We start from the raw sequence: 12628 nt of genomic DNA, 5'->3' as shown, positions 1-12628 counted from the left end.
AAGATAGATATAGATAGAGTGGAGTATTATTCAGCCATAAAAAAGAATGAACTCTTGCCATTTGCAACAACGTGGATGGATCTAGAGAGTATTATGCTAAACGAAATAGGTCAGAGAAAGACAAATACCATATGATTTCACTCATATGTGGAATTTAAGAAACAAAACAAAGAAGCAAAGGGAACAAAAGAGAAAGGGATAAACTAAGAAACAGACTTTTAACTATAGAGAACAAATTGCCGGGGGGGGGGGGTAGTGCTGGTGGTGAAACAGGTGATGGGGATTAAAGAGAACACTTATGTCATCATGAGTGTACAGAGTAATGTATAGAATTGTTGACTCACTATATTGTACCCCTGAAACTAACATAATGCTGTATGTTAACTGGAATTAAAATAAAAACTGTAATAAAAAATGTGCATGTGCTACACGTTGTTTATGGAGACATACACGTTTAAAGTAAAAACAAGACATGACAAGGAATTGAAACACTCCAGCTCTGGCACGGAGATGACTTTTGGGGAGGAAGTCCAAAGGGGTGGGACTTGGAGTTTCCTTCTATTAAAGATACAGAGAGCCGAAGGAACTGCTATAGCAAAATGTTATTTCCTGCGATGAAATAGTTTATAATTCAATACGGGAGTTCGGGTGGCCTCCAGAGAGGTAGCTTGCACACATCTGGAGAATCTGAGAACCTGAAGAACGTTGTATTTTTGGCCAGGAGAGAAGGGCTAGAAGGCGTTCATTTCCTCAAAACTTGCCTCACGTGGAGGCTCCTCAGAGGGAGGCTGGTGTAGTTTCCAAGTCTAACCACTAGATGACGCCAGCAACTTGAACCAAAGAAGAAGCGAAGCGATTTTTTTTTTTTTTTTTTTTTTTTTTTTTTGCAAGACAGAAGCATGTATCTGAGAGCATTCTCTGTATCTGAGATACAGAGAATGTATCTGAGAGCAGGAGAGGCAGGTAGAAGTCGAAAACGGCGCCCAGGTAACAAAAGGACCCCTAGCTGACGCAGCAATACCACTCACTTGTGTGGATGAAGTGTCTATTTCCTAATCCTTGGAATTACCCAAGATGCAGTTCTTCAGCATTAAAACATGTCAATAAGGGGTCCAGCTCCCACCCCCACGCCTGACTGATATAATTTCACTCCTGCCCAAGGAATGACCCAGAAGTGGATGCACCCTCTGGAAGATGGAATGATCCGTTTTTAGTCTCAAGTGTCTGCACTTTGGCATAAAGGCCCTATGTTCACATCCTGGCATTGCTTCTGAACAGCTGTGTGACCTTGGGTGATTGACTTAACCTTTCTGGGCCTCAGTTTTCTTATCTGCCAACTGGGGATAATAATAGTACCTACTCTGGCCTGTTACAAGGGTTAAATGAGATTACACACATGGAGCCCCTGGCGCATAGTAGGCCTTTGCCAAACGGAGGAAACATTAGGTGCTAATGCCCACACCACTCTAAAGTAAGCAATTCCAGGGACTAAAGATGAAGTGTCAAGCCAGCAACACAGTGAACAAAGTTTAATGCTCTCCTGAGGGATAAAGATATTCCCAAGCACCCAGCCATGGAGGAGGGTAGTTGGACATGTGATGAACGTGTAAGAGGAGCAGCTGGAGACCCCAAGGCAGGGGTGACATCATTCTTTCCTTCTTTCACTCCTTAGACAAGTATTAAGAGGCCAGCTTCCTGTGTAGGTCCTGGGACACTGTGGTGAGTAAGACAGACACTGCCCCTCCCCTCTCTCCCTCCCACCCCCACCCCAGGGATGCACAGCCCAGTTGGGGCAGAACAAATGTGTGAGGGTTTGGGGACAAAGGGTGTGAGGTCAGGGATAAGATCATGGGTCCAAGTCATGAGGCCCCGTGTGTCCACCAGAGGTGGGCAGGCCTGTCAAAAATAAGTCTCTTTGAAACAAAACAAAACATTATTGGTCAATATGTTCTAGCCCGGTGACATTTTAAAATAACATTATTAAGCATATTTGCATACCATGTAGCTCACCCTTTTCATGTGTGCAATTCAGTGATTTTTAATAAATTTACCAAGTTATGCAACCATCACCATTAATCAGCTTTAAACCAGTTCATCTCCCTCGTATGCTCCCTCCTGCATATTTACCGTTATTTCCTGTCCCCACCCCAGGCAACCATAAACCTACTTTCTGTCTCTATGGCTTTGCCTTTTCTGGATATTTCACATAAATAGGTCAATAACATATGGTCACTTGTGTCCGGCTTCTTTTCCTGAGCACCATATTTTCAACGGTCATCCATGTCCTAGCATATACCCGTAGACTGCTCTTTATTGCTGACTAGTAATCCATTATAAGGACGTTTAGGTTGTGTCCCATTTCTGTCTGATCCATCAAATTTTAACCTAGGGCCAAGGAGTGGACTTCACAAATTCTGTCAGCTTCTTGACATGACATGCACAACGAGTGTGTATGATTTTTATGGGAGAAGTTCTGCGATTTTCCTAGACTCTCAAAGGGTACAGTGACCGTCCTCCCATATACAGAAACACGACTCCGGACCAAGTGAAGTTGGTTCAGCCTAAATTAGGTGGGACTATTTATCGTTCTGGTCAAAGAATGTGGGCCTTTGCGTGGGGACATTGCTCAGTGCGTCTCCTGGTGGATGCTGGAGGACAGTGGCCAGCAATGACCAAACAGACATGATCCTGAACCAATGTCCGGGCTGGATGGGGGGTAGGTGATTCTAGAAGTGTGCTCGTGGCGGTTCTCCCTGGGGACAGCATTAAGAAGAATGCCAAGGTTCCCAGGCTAGCCCACCACATGTGTTAACACCCAACCGTGTGCCCCAGGTGGGGGAGTGGGCGGGATACAGGGAAAACAGGGAGAAGGGGGAGAAAAGTTCCCAAAAGTTGTGTCCCTAACACAACAAGAAAGCAAGAGCCTCCTTCTTAGAAAATTGGTAGCATTTTATTTTGTGGGGAAGAAAATCTGAACCTACAGAAAAATGGAAAGACTACTACGACAAACGCTCACATGTCCTTCCCACGGATCCACCCAGTGTGAATGCTCTCCCATTGGGCCACCTCTCTGTCCCTTTTGCTGACCCATTTGAAAGCACTTCGCAGACATCATTCAGCTTTAACCCTAAACCGTTCATCATGTATTTCCTACGGTTAAGGTCAATGCCTGTAAAACCACAAATCACTACCCTACACAATTTAATTTCAATATAATAATATTATCAATTATACAGCCCACATTCAAATTCCCCCAATTACACCAATACTGTCCTTTAGGTTTGTTGTTTGTTGTTTTTTTTAATCCAAGATCTAATCAAGGACTAAGCCTTGCATTTGGTTGTCATGGAAGCCAGATTTGGAATTGAACCAAAATTAATGAAAATTGCAAGCCTGTGTGAGAACTTGAAGGGGCCAGGCGCCTGAGGGAAGGACGAGGCACAGGGCACCTCAGGGAACCCTCAGAACAAGGGGGCTGCCGCCCATGTTTATAAAGGAGAAGCGGGAGGTTGTGTCCTTATCAGAGAGCTGAGCTGCCATCGCCCCGGTGTGGTCGATAAGAAGAACCCACAAAGCCTTGCCCCAAGTCCTCCGGCTTGAGAGTCGGGGAGCTGGGATTTGAACCCACTCTGGCCGACTCTGAGCACCGCGACGTTGAAACACCGGCTCAACGGCTTGGTTTGCTGACCCCGCGCCTCCGTCCCATCTGGGGGGCTGTCCTGTCGCCCACTGTGCTCCACATGTGACGGGGGGGGGGGACCCGAGGCCGGGAGATCGCAAGGGGAAAGCAGGTGGGATGTCAGGGCTGAGAACAAACCAAACGCACAATCCCGTGGCGCCGATGGAGCGAGGCCAAGATGCGGGGCCCCAGGGCGCGCGGTTCTGGGGCGCAGGGCTTGGGCCCTGGTTCCCTGTGCAGTTTCCTGGGGCTGGGTCAGGGCGGCATCTCTCCTCCGCCTGAGACCTCACATAGGTTTTTGGAAAGACCCTGAACAACCGAGAGAAGGGTCTAAGGGTGGAGGTAAGGAGCCTCAGGCTGCCGCTCCTCGCTTCCTTTGACTTGAGAGCTTTAAAAAATAAAAAGCACCATAATGTGTGCGTATATTTTAAAATATTTTTTAAATCACAGAAACAGAACATGATCGTGAAGAAAATGAGAAAATACAAACAAGCAAAAATAAACAAAAATGTCACACCCCCACCACACCGACATCATAGCTGTTCGAATACCAGACTTCCAGAACTTTCACCAGGCAGGTGCTGACCCAGCTTAGGGCTTTGTTTTCCCGACTGAGACCCCACACGACCGGAACACTGGGCGAGCAGGTGCTGCGGCCTTTGTAGGAGAATGTCCACTGTTCTCCCGAGGGGCCAATTTAATGATCCTGATGTGCTTTCATTCAAGGGACTGACCAGAATACAGTGTTTTATGACCTGCTTTAATCTGTCAGTGATTTCCCTGTTTCCATTTCAGACAATTCTCTTACCTAAAGCAAGATTTTATTTAAGATTTCCCAGTTAATCCCACACTGTTCTTCATAGCTGGTTTGTGCCTACTGCCATTCAAGCCGGGCCGTGCATGACATCGGATTGTATGTCCTCAGGGTTCTAAGCTACTGTGCCCCTTTTTGTGCCAGTGACCTGTTGGAGAGATGGGGCCGGGTGTTCCAGGCACAGCCACACCCCCTAGATTTGTCCCTTGCTGCCTCTTGGTGTGATCGAATGTGTTCCTCTATCCCCCGTATTTCCTCTAAATGGGCAGTTAAAGCAAGGCTGGATTGTGTGAAACATGAGCCTGTGATTAAAATCTCCCACAATACGGGGGGGTGCAGGGTGGTGCAGTTGGCTGAATTGGTTTCGGCTTGGTATTGAGCTCCAAGTCGGGCTCTGCGCTCAGTGAGGAGTCTGCCTGAGGCTCTCTCTCTCTCTCCCTCTGCCCCTCCTCTATGCTCACATGCTCGCTCGCTCTCTCTCTCTCAAATAGATGAATAAATCTTTAAAAACTATATAAATAAATAAAATCTCCCACGATACAGAAGTGTGTAATTAAGGAGGGATGATGAGTCCCCCACATTGCTGGTCCTTCTCCCCAGAGATGCCCAGTTACTGGCCGGCTGGTCCTACCTCCAGACCTTTTTCTCTGCTTCTACAAATGGATGGCGGTTTCTATGTGTGGATATTTGCTTTTGTTTGTACAAAAAAAAAAAAACACAAAGAGGGGGGATTGATACAATAGCTATTGTTCTGGAACTTTTTTTAAAAATGTGACTATCTCGCCCTATTGTGGCCATCTCTCCATGTCTTGATGGTGAAACTCTGTCAATATAACCTAAAATCACTTGAATTTTGCTGACTAAATGCCGTACTTCTTTTGTGTATAAGCTGCCATTAGTTAGTGGTGAGGACCTGAATGCAAATTCTGTGGACCAGAGAGCATCTAACTTAATTCAACAGACTTTCAACTCCTCCCCCCAACCCATCCCTACCAGCCCTTCCCCTAATGCAATCAGATGATGTTTTAAAAATCCGAGTCCCTTGGCTGCTGAAAATCCCTTCCTGGTTCCCTTGGCTCTGGGGATGAAGCTCAAACCTCTTGCCTGGCTCTGCTTCCCTGCTCCGTAGCCCTTGGTGCAGGACCTTCGCACGTTCTGTGCTCCGTAGCCCTTGGTGCAGGACCTTCGCACGTTCCCTGCTCCGTAGCCCTTGGTGCAGGACCTTCGCACGTTCTGTGCTCACTCCTGCAGTACGCCTCCCCCCCAACCAACCCCACCCCAGCTCCTCAGGCTCTGGCTCTCTAATATATCTTCCTCTGGCTACAGAAGAAATGCCACTACCAACAGCTGATCCCTGGTTTCAAGCCAAGGTTGTGGGCAAGCGTTTTCAGTGTGTGCACCCCTTCAGGGTTGAATTGATCCCTCTGAACAAGAGAGCCCCTTTTCCTACCCTGCTCCCCATCCCAGCCTGGGCGTTCCAGGGAGGGGGTGGCCGCCATCTTCCTGTCTCCTTTGCCACCGTGCCTCCAGGACCTGGGACAGGGCCTGGCACAGTTGGCACTCACAGAAGGAATGGATAAACACACGAATGAATGCTGGCAGGAATGCCAACAGAGACAACCTTGTTGGCAATGGGAAGCTGAAGTCTTCAGGACACGCTTTGATCCAGAAATATCTGAATGCACACAGATGCCCGTCTTGGCATTGTTTCTCCTGGGGAATGCACTGGGAACAATTTAGATGGCCAGCAATTGGTTAACACAGAACGGAATGCTTGATCTTTTCTTCCAAGTCAGCGTTTCTTCCAGGCTCCCACCGCAGTAAATGGCATCCCTACCTACTCAGCTATTCGAGGCACATCTGGGCCATTGGGATTTTATTTCTTTCCTCCTCCCCCTCCTCCTCTTTCTCCTCCTCCTCTCCGCCTCCTCCTTCTTCTTCTTCTTTAATGAAATCCACCCAGATGGAGACAGAAATTTCTCAGCACCCAAGAAGCTCCCTCGTGTCCTATCCCAGTCAATACCCGCCCTCTGCCCAGAGGTAACCACTCTTCCGACGGCTACTGGCATTCTTGTTTTCACACTTCCTCTGTCTCTAAACCAGACAGCCAGCCTACCACCGAGGCCCGCCAGTTCTGTTCTGGTTCTCCTCAGGCCCCATCGCCTCTCCTCTGGGCAGCAGCACCAGGCTCCTCACTGGTCCCCTCCCCGCAGTCACCCTTGCCCCCTGAGCAGCCAGAGCCAGGACAGAACAGAAGACTGGCCTTGACCTCGGCAGAGGTGAGGATCTCTGTCTGCCCGGCATCTGGGCAGACGGACGTCAGAGGGCTGAGAGGCAGGCAAGGGGGGGGCCACCCGGCGGGGCCTGTGGTTTGAGTGAAGAAAGCGGTTGCATCAAAATGGAGAGCCTGACCTCGGCCTGGGGCCTGTCCCTGCCTGAGTCATGCTCGAGAGAGACAGGGAGGGGAAGGCAAGAAGCCGAAGCCCCTCGGATCTCAAGCGGGCCAAGGCCTTGGGTGTGACGTCTCTGAAGTCATCACCGATGAGCTCAGGCAGTGGTGCCTGGGGACAGGGTTAAGAAACAGGAGGGAGGAGGGCTGAGGCTAGTCCAGCGGAACTCCAGGCCTGGGTCGGAGAGAGGTCATGCGGTGGAGAACGGGGTTGGAGAGAGGTCACGGGGTAGACAGCTCCAAACCACCCCCAAGGGCCGGAAGCCTCCGGCATGAGCCTGTGTCCCTGGCACCCAGCACTGGGCTCAGGGTGCAGGGATAGAAGGAACGAATGAGCCAGAACGGCATCTCTGCTGGGCACTCCAGTCCCCCACTTTCATTCTAGAACCTTCAGAAACTGCCATTCTGGGTCATCACAGGTCCCTGCTTCCCACAAGGACTCACCCTGGCATTGTGATCCGAAGCCCGCCCTTCTCACAGGCTCAGGCGTGTGGCTTCATCGGGGCAGAACTGGGGAGTGACTGAAAGCTGGGTGCAAAGTTGGCATCCAGCCAGGAGGAAGAGCATTTTTTCCCCCCTCCAGGATAATGTTGTGCAAATGCAATTCAGAGGCCCAAAACTGCTGTCCCCGGGACGGGATAGGAGAGTCAGAGCCTCCCAGGATTGTCAAACTCGGTCACCTGGGTTCCTGGCTGCAGCTTGTGCTGGGGGTGGGGGGGATAGCGAGGGACCTATCTGGTCCTTTCCAGACTCTGAGTTCAGAACACTTCGGGGACACCGCCCCACCCCCAGCAGCCCAGTGCTCTGGGCGGAGCACTCGATTACAGCCCACGTGCTACTGCCTGCAGCTCTGAGATGGACAGTCTGGACCGAAACCAGACGGCCCCGGAGGAGGTCAGCCCGAGGGCTCTCCACACCTGCTCCGGCAGCAGGCCCCTCCCAGCAAGTCCTCATCCCCTGGGCTCCCCGGAGGGTCTTCTTCACGCACACCTGTCGTGTATGTGTACCCAGCACCGCAGTTTCGCACAGAAATGGATTCACTCCTCCGAACCTCAGTGTCCTCATCTTGAAAATGGGGATAATAACAGACCCACCTCCTAGGACTGTTCCGAGAAGACACTGAGCTAATATGTATAAAGCACGGGACACAGTGCCTAGCAGGAATAAAGTTTGGTAGTATTGTTAATTTGGTTACATAATAATTGTTATTTTATCACCAGGCTGTCCTACCCGGCTCACGTTCCCCACCCTAGCTGAAGCTCTATCTCTCAGCTGCCCGGTCCAGGAGGGAAAAACCTGTTCTCTTTTGCCAGGTCCTATGTTTGTCTTAGACAAGTTTGTGCCTGCTTAACCCCAGGCATTGGGCCCCCTCCCCGGAGCGTTAGTGGGTGTCTTCCCTCAGCCGCTGCCTCTGACATGCTCGGCGGTGACACCCCCCACCCCCAACTCCAGAGGCCTTTGATGGGTACATGTAGTCCGAGTTGTGCCCAGAGAAGGGTCTGGCAGGAAACACGCAGTGCGGAGGGGGTTGCTGGCTGCAAGGGGCTCATCTGGGCCGATACTGTGCTCCTCCGTGCCAGGGAGGACCCAGCTCTTGGGACTAGGTGAGAGCAGGGAGGCCTTCATGGCGTGGAGTTAGGGTTGGGGGGACTGGACAGGGAAGCATTTAGAGGCTTGCACAGAAAATGTCGTCTTACCCTCCAGTCCCCAGAAAACAAGTGGGATCCCAAACGGCCTTTGGTGGGACCTTGGCTTCCGACGGACCCCAGCGCCTTGCAGAGCAGGTGAGGGACCTGTGCTAACTAGCTCTGGTTAATGGCAGCTGGCTCCTTTTGTTGTCACCAAGGCAGAGCCGCTCTGAGGATTCTGGGATAGAGGGGCTTACGGTGAGGACGCTCATGGTGGTACAAGGGGGAACCTCTTGAGCCGGTTTCGGGAACACAGAGGAGGACCCCAGGGCTGGCCAGGACCAGAAGCGGATTCACGGAGGGGTTTATTTGTCAAGGTTCTCTGCACTGCTCCTGCTACTCACAGCACCCCTCTACCCCCGCCCCCGGCCCGGGGTGCTGAGCTCAGCCTCCTCCCACGCCCATGTCCACCTTTCCATCGCCCTCCAGGTTATCTCTGTTCACACCCGAGGAGCACCGGCTCAGACGTAGCTCTTGGGCTGTTGCGGTCATCGGCTGCTGGCTAGCCTCCCATTGGCTGCATGTAGTGGGGTGCTGTCCACTGTCCAATCAGCGGAAGCCGTGGTGGTCAGACCCAGGAATTGCCTGGGGTGCTTCCTTGGCAGAGGTGTGTCTAGCTGTGTTTGGGTGCGGGTACAGGGGCACCCCTTACGGCGGCTCAGGCAGGGCTCCCATTCTAGGCCTTGTCCCATACACCCACCCTCTGGCTTCCAACCAGCTAACCAGGTTCCTGGAGGGTCCAACAAAAGCCCCCCTTTCTCCTCTGTACTTCTCACCCGTTACACACACATCATGATCCTTACCCTGTTGTGAAGTAACTAGTTCCTTACCAGTCTCCACCGGCCTGGACTGATAATTCAAGGAGCAGGGGTGGGGATGGACCTCCACACAGGTATCTCCAGCCCCTGGGCTCCGCCTCTGGGACGACAGCGGTGTGGTTGTTAAGACAACAACAGCAGTGATAGTTTACATTTAACGCCGGGCACAGTTCCACGTGTCACCTGGCTTATCTCAGGAATCCTCGAAGGAAGTTCTATCATCACGCCCATTTTAGAGATGGAGAAAGCGAGGCCCGGAGAGGTGAAGTATGGAGCTCGGTTAGGAGGCAGTGGTACCGACAGTAACCAGGCGCTGGGTCGGGGCTTGTGCTCCTCCCTGCTCCTCAGCTGCCCAGCCATGGGGGACAGGTTCCTTGGTCGCTCCACGCCTCAGTTTCCCCTTCTCCAAAAGTGAGATAAGAAGATTCAACATAGGAGCCGGTCACAGAAAAATCGGCGCTCTTCAAACTGTAAAACTCAACCCCGGGGTCGGCATTATTATCACAGATGGGAAGAGGAGGTTTCGCTGTTCTTTCAGCAACAAATTGGGCTTTGCAGATTTGACCTTTAAGTTCAGCTTGCTCGAAATCAGCCCACGATTTGGGCACATGCCTCAAGGACAGCTCCAACGTCTTGATTCACAGGTCGTGGGATCGGAACTGAAAGGCATATGAGTTTCATCTGAGGTTCTTTTTTTTTTTTTTTTAAAGCTTTTATTTATTTATTTGACAGAGAGAGAGACAGCCAGCGAGAGAGGGAACACAAGCAGGGGGAGTGGGAGAGGAAGAAGCAGGCTCCCACGGTGGCAGCCATCACCAGATGTGGGCCTTGGGCTCCCCCGACGTGCTGAGTCCAAACGGAGATGCTCCGTGCCTGCAACATTCACACTGATTTTTAAAGACTTAATATGAAAAGAAGTAAAATATCTCACTCATAATTAAAAAATATTAGCTACATATTAAAATAATACTTTTGATATATTGGGTTAAATAAAATAGATTATTAGAGGAGGCTGAATAATATCCCAAGGATACCAGTTCCTAAGTCCTGGAACCTCCAAGTGTTACCTTATAGGGAAAAGGGGCCTTTCTTTGCCATTGCGATGCGGTTAGCGGTTACCAATCTTGAGATCAGGAGATCATCCTGGATTATCCAGGTAAACCCTAACTGTGATCACGTGTCTTTGTAAGTGAAAGGCCAAGGGGGATTTACACAGCCACCTGGAGGAGAGGAAGGGGGGTGGAGGCAGAGGCTGGAGCAATGTGGCCACAATCCAAAGAATGCTCGTGGCATCACCAAGAGCTGGGGGAGGCAAGGAACAGAGTCTCCCCTTGACGCTGGTGGCGGGGAGCGCAGCTCTGCCAGCACCTTAGTTTCTTTTTTTTTTTTTTTAAAGATTTTATTTATTTATTTGACAGAGATAGAGACAGCCAGCGAGAGAGGGAACACAAGCAGGGGGAGTGGGAGAGGAAGAAGCAGGCTCATAGCAGAGGAGCCTGATGTGGGGCTCGATCCCAGAACACTGAGATCACGCCCTGAGCGGAAGGCAGACGCTTAACCGCTGTGCCACCCAGGCGCCCCCCCAGCACCTTAGTTTCTGACTTCTGGCCTCCAGAATTGTGAAAGACTGCATTTCTGTTCCTTTAAGTCACTGAGTTTCTGGTAACTTGACGATTTTTTTTAAAGCTGTTATTTATTTATTTTTATTTATTTGAGACAGAGAGAGAGCACAAGCGGGGAGGAGGGTCAGAGGGAGGGAGAAGCAGACTCCCTGCTGAGCAAGGAGCCTGAGGCAGGGCTGATCTCCTGACCCTGAGATCAAGACCTGAGCCAAAAGCAGACGCTTAACGCTTAACCGACCAAGGCACCCAGGCGCCCCCCCGGTAGATTTATTTCCAAATTGCCAGTATCAGCTAAATAAATCTTCGGTCTTTGGCTGGATTATATGAAGTAAGCACTCTCTGGAGATCCAACCAGGAGCTACGCATGTTCTGTGGACACAGAAACACCTCTAAAAACACAAGGCACGTGTGAGTGTCCTCGGGCTGCTGTCACAAATGACCACAGACTGGGTGGCTGAGAACCACGGAATTGTATCCTCTCATGGTCCTGGAGGCCAGAGATCTGCAATCAAGGTGCTGGCTGGGTTGGTTCCTTCCAGAAGCTCCGAGGGGGAGATCCTCTTTGTGGCTCCCTTCTGGTGGCTGCCGGGAAGCCTTGGCATTCCCCAGCGTGTGGCCTCATCGTTCCAATCTCTGCTTTCCTCATCACATGGCCTTTTCCTCTGCGTGTCTGAGTCTCCCTCCCCTTCCTCTTCCAGAGACATGGATCATCGGATTCAGAGTCCACTTTCAGCGATGGTCTCATCTCCAAGTCCTCAACTTCCGTAGCTCTGCGAAGACCCTGTGAGGTTTCATTTCATTTGTCAACCTGACCGGCCATGGCCCGCCCCCCCCCCCCATGAAACATTATTTCTGGGTGTGTCCGGGAGTGTGTTTCCAGATGAGATTAGCATTTGAATCAGCAGACCCAGTGACAAGAAGATTGCCCTCCCCAGGCTGGGTGGGCATCAGCCGATCTGCCGATCTACCAAGACTGAATGGAACGGAGAACCTCACCGTGGAGCTGGGACATCGCTTCCCAGGTTCTCCCGCCCTTGGACTGGGATTCACACCATCAAATCCCCAGGTTCTCAGGATTTTGGACTCAGACTGAATTACACCCCTGGCCTCCCTGCATCTCCAGTTGGCAGATGGCAGCGCATGCGTGGGACTTCTCGGCCTCTAGAATTGCAGGAGTGATGATATACGTTTTGTGTCTCTGGAGAACCCTGACTCACGCAGACCCTATTTCCGAGGAAGGCCACATTCCCAGATACTGTGGGTTAGGACTTGGACATATCTTTTTGGGGGACATTGTTCCGTACACTACAGGCCTGTTACCTGGGACTTTGGTAGAAGGTGGACTGCAGAGGGTGTGGGCCTCACAACTGTGTGGTCCTGGGTTCGATCCCTCTGCTCGTGACCTCTTTACTATGGTTGTTTCCTCTCCCACAAGCCTCAGGAATCTGCTCTGACACCTGGAGGTAAGGGACTTAGCCCGCAATGTTGGTGTGAGACCACTTATTAGCTATGTGACTGGGTGAGTTACTCAGCTACTCCATATCTCAGTTTTCTCATC

This window comes from Ursus maritimus, unplaced genomic scaffold (assembly GCF_017311325.1).
Source record: "Ursus maritimus isolate PB19 unplaced genomic scaffold, ASM1731132v1 scaffold_17, whole genome shotgun sequence".
NCBI classification, from domain to species: Eukaryota; Metazoa; Chordata; class Mammalia; order Carnivora; family Ursidae; genus Ursus; species Ursus maritimus.
The sequence above is the reverse complement of the archived record's forward strand: the minus strand, read 5'-3'. Positions refer to the sequence as shown.